This window comes from Cucurbita pepo, chromosome 13 (genome assembly GCF_057944985.1).
Source record: "Cucurbita pepo subsp. pepo isolate OVF chromosome 13, ASM5794498v1, whole genome shotgun sequence".
NCBI lineage: Eukaryota > Viridiplantae > Streptophyta > Magnoliopsida > Cucurbitales > Cucurbitaceae > Cucurbita > Cucurbita pepo.
Genome location: NC_141810.1, coordinates 4,836,632 through 4,842,631, shown reverse-complemented (window position 1 = coordinate 4,842,631; position 6,000 = coordinate 4,836,632).

Sequence of the window (6,000 nt, the reverse complement as noted above, 5' to 3'; positions counted from 1 at the left end):
CATAAATATGGTGCATGCAGGGGCCACAGGGCACGCACCATCATACAACACGTAGTAAGCTAACTCTAACAGTAAGGTCAATTATCTCGATGGTCTTGGTTGAATTCATTCTCAACGAGCTAGTCCCAGCGGTTAAATACGCCCTATGATAACCACATAAGAATTAAGAACCTTTCATAAGGTACCCTAGCTAAACCTCATGCTATTTATCAAAATAAACCCCCGACCTAAGCTATCTTTAACGTTTAGGAGCTATACTGACCTCGGATGGTAAAACTAAGGGCAGAAACAGCTTCGGAAGGGTCAAAAACCTTGGAATTGATATATTATAGTGATACCTTGCCGCTAATCCTAATTGCCGAACTGGCCAACTAAGCCGCCAAGTCAGCTGCGGGAATTGACGGAACCGAGCCGATTTCGTACACATGCGAGCCGACCCGCACTGTGTACGTGTGCGAAGCTGCCGGAGCTGTTGGGTGTGCGTCTGCGGCTCGACCCTATTTCAAAAACCTTGCCTTCCTTACCCGACAAGCGATGAAACTCTAGTTTCCGCCTCCCCGATTCCAGCGACGCGCCGACAATCCCACAACGTCCTCAACACCGATTTCCAACGGTCAACCTTCTTTGGCACAATGATCCCAACATCAATGCCTTACTTCTACTCGATTCTTCCTCCGAAGAACAACCCCAACGTTCCAGAGGAAAGTTTGGAGAGGATCCTTTTCAAGGGATGTAAAAGGTTGGGCATAGGAATATAAAACTAATCTCAATTTACGAATAAGGCATACTCGGGTTTCTAGGATAAGGAAATTTAGATAAATGGGAATGTTTCTATTAGGTAATAAAAGTCTCCGAGAAATCCCTCGATTTCTGTGAAGATTACATTTAATTATTTATTCTATTTTTATTCGATTTGATTTTATTCCAGAAACCCAAACCGTTACAATTTCTAATAACTTCCTCGTTTAAAATTGCACATTTTTCGATCGGAATAAATGCATAACATAATATCTTGTCCTTTATAGAAATAAAAATAAATCTTAACCAAACAAGGCAAAAATGGAAAATCTGAATCGTTACATATAGTATCGTGACGCATGGCACACTCAGCAGGTTGGAAGATGGGTTGCGAGCGGGTCCTTAGGTCAGACTGCGTGTTCACGATGGGTCAACATGAAGCGTGTTCACTGCTGATTGCAGACACGTTTCGCCTCCCATTCATCGACGCGTGTTGCTGTTGCTTCGAGCCGCGTTCACCTCCCCTTTGTGTAACACATATCTTTTCCAAAAAAATTCATCTTCTTGTCGTTCGTCGAAATGCCAGTTTTTGGTTCGAATCAACTTCACCTTCCTTTATAAAACTTGTGCAAAATCCCTTCCATTTTTCTCGATTCTTGAAGAAATTGAGTGATACAAAATCCAAGAATAGTTATCGTGAGGCCACTGAACAATTCTTATGCAGAAACTCTAGCAAAATTCGAATTCCAAAGGGTCATTTGAAGTGGATTTTGACTTTTTCTCTCTCAACAATCCTAAACACCTAATCATGTCTAACCTAGACTCTTAATTAGGCAAGGGTCAAAAGGACTATTTTCTAAAATTTTAAGTATTTTTATTATATATATATTTTTTTTTTTTTTTTTTTGAGTTATTGAGATTTTTGTAAGGATTATTTTCTCAATCAAATCTTGGAAATTGGACTTTAAAAGAAAAAATCCAATATTTAATTTCTGATTAAGCTCGAATGTTACAATTTCAAATCTTCCCTGTCTATAACTAAATACAATTACTTCAATTACCATATACACAAATAACATGATTAAGTCTATTTAAATTCATTAAAACAACATGCAATAACACTTGACTTAATTTCCAAATGAGTAAACAATACTTCATCTTCGTAAACTCTAATCTCTCCATAAGATTATTGTCGAGTCTCCCACCAATTAATGTCTCTAACACTCATGAATCATCACTCCTTTAAGTTTAATACAGAAAAAAAGAAAACAATAATAAACAAACAAAAGTTGTTGAAGTTAAGGTTTGTGAAAGGCCACATCAAAAGGAGAAGAATTCAAATGAAAATGTGATCTCAAGTTGTCCGATAAGATATGTGCAAGTGGTGCTAAACCCTATGCAACGCCAACTCCCCAACTCTTTTATTTGATTTTTCTGTGCTCATGTTGCCAACTTGTTGCCCTTTTTATTTATTTATTTATTTATTTTTATTTATTTGGAGAGAGACAAATCAAATGTAGCCGTTCACATGCTAATCATTTGTAGACATTGTAGAATTACGTCATCTTTGTCGTGAGATGCAGTGGAAGGCGGGCCCCGCTTCACAGCTATTGGTAGTCAACAATCTTAGTCAACGAATGCAGCTACGAGTTATGGAATTGATTCCTTAAAACCCTTTTTATTTTTCACTTTTTGCTCACTAACCCAAATTTCCCTTCACGTTGCTTTTACGCTTCATTTATTTTGGTTTTTAGATTTCAATTTTGTTTTCGCCCCTCCATTTTGTAATATTTATTCTTTTTTGTTTTCGTAATTTAAAATATTATGTTTTGTTTTTTTACTTTCAAATTTGATATTGCACTTAAAAACAAATTTATTCGAATTTTCCTGAATTTATACTCTATAATATTAACATTTTAAAAAGTGGCGTACTATTTCTGCTAAATATAATATAAAAATTACAATAAACACTTGCAAATTTTTTTATTTCAAATATAATATTAAAAAAAAAAGTTGAATGATGAAAAAATAATATTGAATATTATTATTATTAACATTAATTAGTGTACTATGATATTTACGTAAAGAATTTGGATAGAATAATAAAATTCGGGTCTATCATGATTAAAATCAAATAGGCTTTATCTATTTTTTAAAAATATATATATACACGAAACTCTTTTTATTTTTATTTTTATTTTTTGGCTTTTTTCTTTTTTGGTCTGCTTAGCATTGACTTTGACCAAAAATGAATCCGTTCAAAGCATCAGATTTTTCTTTGTGGAAAATAGGTCACAAGTTGGGATATTTATTTTGTTTTATTTAAATCCTTGAAAAAATAGAAAAATATGTGGGTCCATTGAAGGGAGGGTTTAAATTTTAATTAAGTAAAAAATTAGTGGAATAATTCGAACCAAATTAAGATTGAAAAATATATTAATTGGTGGGAGGTGCTAAATGCAATTTGATCACGTGCGACTTTGACCCGAAAAATGTGTTCAATGTCCACGTATGCACAAGACCAAGCAGCAGTCAAAGATTCCTAACCTCATAATTTCAATCCTTTCTTAGTTTCTTAATTTTAATTGCTAACCGAGTTTTTTCTTTTTTTTTCTTTTTTTTCTTTTTTTAATATTTGATCAATTATTTATTTATTATTGTTGCAATTATTTAAACTCCGTGCCAGCGTGTGAACGGGTTGAAGAAACCATGAGAAGTGGAAGACAGTGAGGAAAACAATGAGCTGCTGACGTGGCACATGTTCTTTCTTTCTCTCGTAATCAATATTTCTGGATTTGGGTTTATATAGTAAATTATAGTTTTTTTTTTAAAAGAAAAATTATGTGGAAGAAGAGGGGAAAAATAAAGTACATATTTCTTTTATTATTATTATTATTATTATTATTATTATTAGATAGGAATATAGAATGGTATTTGGCCCCCAAAATATAAGAATATATTATTTTTTATTACTAATTTTAGATTTTTTATATAAAAATGAAAGAAATAAATAAGAAATATTTATTAAAAAGTTAATATACTACCATTTTTTTTATAAAAAAATTAATAAATATATGAGTAATCTCTTTAAAAGATAAAATTTAACTTGAATTTTTTTCATTCTTATCCTACAATAATAGCGTTTGACGGATCATATCTATAAAAGAGAGCAAATCGCCCCATCCTATCAATTTTGATCCTTACTTTTAAAACATCTTCAAATAAAGTTTTGATAGTACAAAATTTTATTGGAATATTTAGATACTTTTTTTTTTTTGATAACATTTCACTTTCAATATACATACTTAAGAATATGGATTATGAGATAGATCTCGTTAGTTTAATCTTTCTCGTCAAAACAATAATTCTTTTCTTCTTCTTTTTATTCTCGATTATCTCAAGAGAATAATAATAATAAATCAAATTTCCCCTTTTTGATTTATTTGTAGAATATGATTCCATAATTCTTTTCTATTTCTATGTTTCAAATAGTGGAAAATGAATTTCATAATTTTGTAATTTTTTTTTGCACATTGCGTCTCTCTTGTATGTTCCTTGTTTCTATTTTTTTTTCTTTTAAATTCTTTTTATGAAATTGAATAAATTAAATAATATATTTTGTGTTTTTTTAAAAATATGTTTAAATACTACCATTATTTTTCAAGGAAAATTGATGTATAGAGTAGGTTCTCACTAGCAGTCAAAAAATTATTCTATGCTCATTCCATTTCAAGTATAATTGGCAACCTATAAGAATGTAATTTACAGCTATTACTTAAATTTTAAATACACATAAAAGATGGGAAAATAAAGAAAAAAAAAATTAAGAGGAAAATAAATGTGGGGATGAGGTGGCAATGGTTGGTGAAGGAGAGCAGGAGGGGAACGACAAAAGATGATGTGTCGGATTAATATGATTCATATAGAATGTCAAATCCAACTGCACTTGCCCAAAAGTGCCAACATGTCGTTCACGTTCTCATCTTTTCTATCTTCTCTATTCTTGTGATTATCTCAATTTTCATAATATCAATAAGATAAATTAAAATTTTAGGCTTAATTTTAGTTTGTTTCTCACATCATTCATTCAATACTCAAAATCGAAGTAATTTGGTCATTGGCGTGTTATTTCTTTTCTAAATTTTGAAATCATTTGATCACAAGTGAGTACGTAAAATAAAATAATTATTCTTATCATAAAATGAAAAAAAAAAAAAAATTAATAATTAATGCCGTGCTTTTTACAACAAATAAGAATTGCATCATTTTTATGTTCATCTTCTTTGAAACATATCTTAAAAACTGAAAACCTATTATTGAAAATTTATGTTTGGACCACTAGCTAAAAATAGACATAGTGAAAGGGATTTGATTAATACATATGTGGGGCATCCAAGGAGATGAGGCATAATAAATGGATATATGGAATATTGCGTTAACAAGAAAAAAATGATATTAGAGAGCCAATGCGACAAAATTGGATGACTCCTCAAAATACTAAACAAAATGATTTTGGATTATGGGTTTCATGAACATGCCTTTTTTATTGCCTATTAATCATAATATTCCTTCATTTTTCAAATTTTAATCATAATTTCTATTTCAAAAAATTTGATGAATTTTTCAGTTCGTTTGAGTTATGAACTTGAGTTAACTTCAAATGAAACCAGATTTCATAACTTTTTCATTAAATTAAAGAAAACAATCCAAATTTATTGTTAATCTTAAAAATATATTAATTTATGATAAATTTGGTTAAAGGTAATTTTTTAAAATATAATTTATTGTTAATCTTAAAAATATATTTATTTATGTTAAATTTGGTTAAAGGTAATTTTTTAAAATATATATTTAAATGGAATGGTAAATCTTAATGAAATGATTGAAAATAAATAAATATATGGTTTACCGATTAATATTTTACATTTATTAAAAATAACAATGTGAATAAAACAATCCAAAAAATTTATAGTTCAAAAAGGTTACCATCCAAACAATTGGAGGTAAAAAATGTCCAAACCTAATCTAATCCAACTCACAAATATTTTTAATTTTTAATTAATTTAAATTAATAATTATCCACTCACAACTAAGGTTTAATTATTTCAACGTTACTCCGACGTGTAATATTTGTCTTTTATTTGCAAATGTTAATATATTTGGATGAGATTTGAAAGTTTTGATTTAAGATTGGGAAAAAAAAAGTAAGATGGGAGTGGATAATATTCATTAATTTTGCTGAAATAGATTAAAAAGTTACCC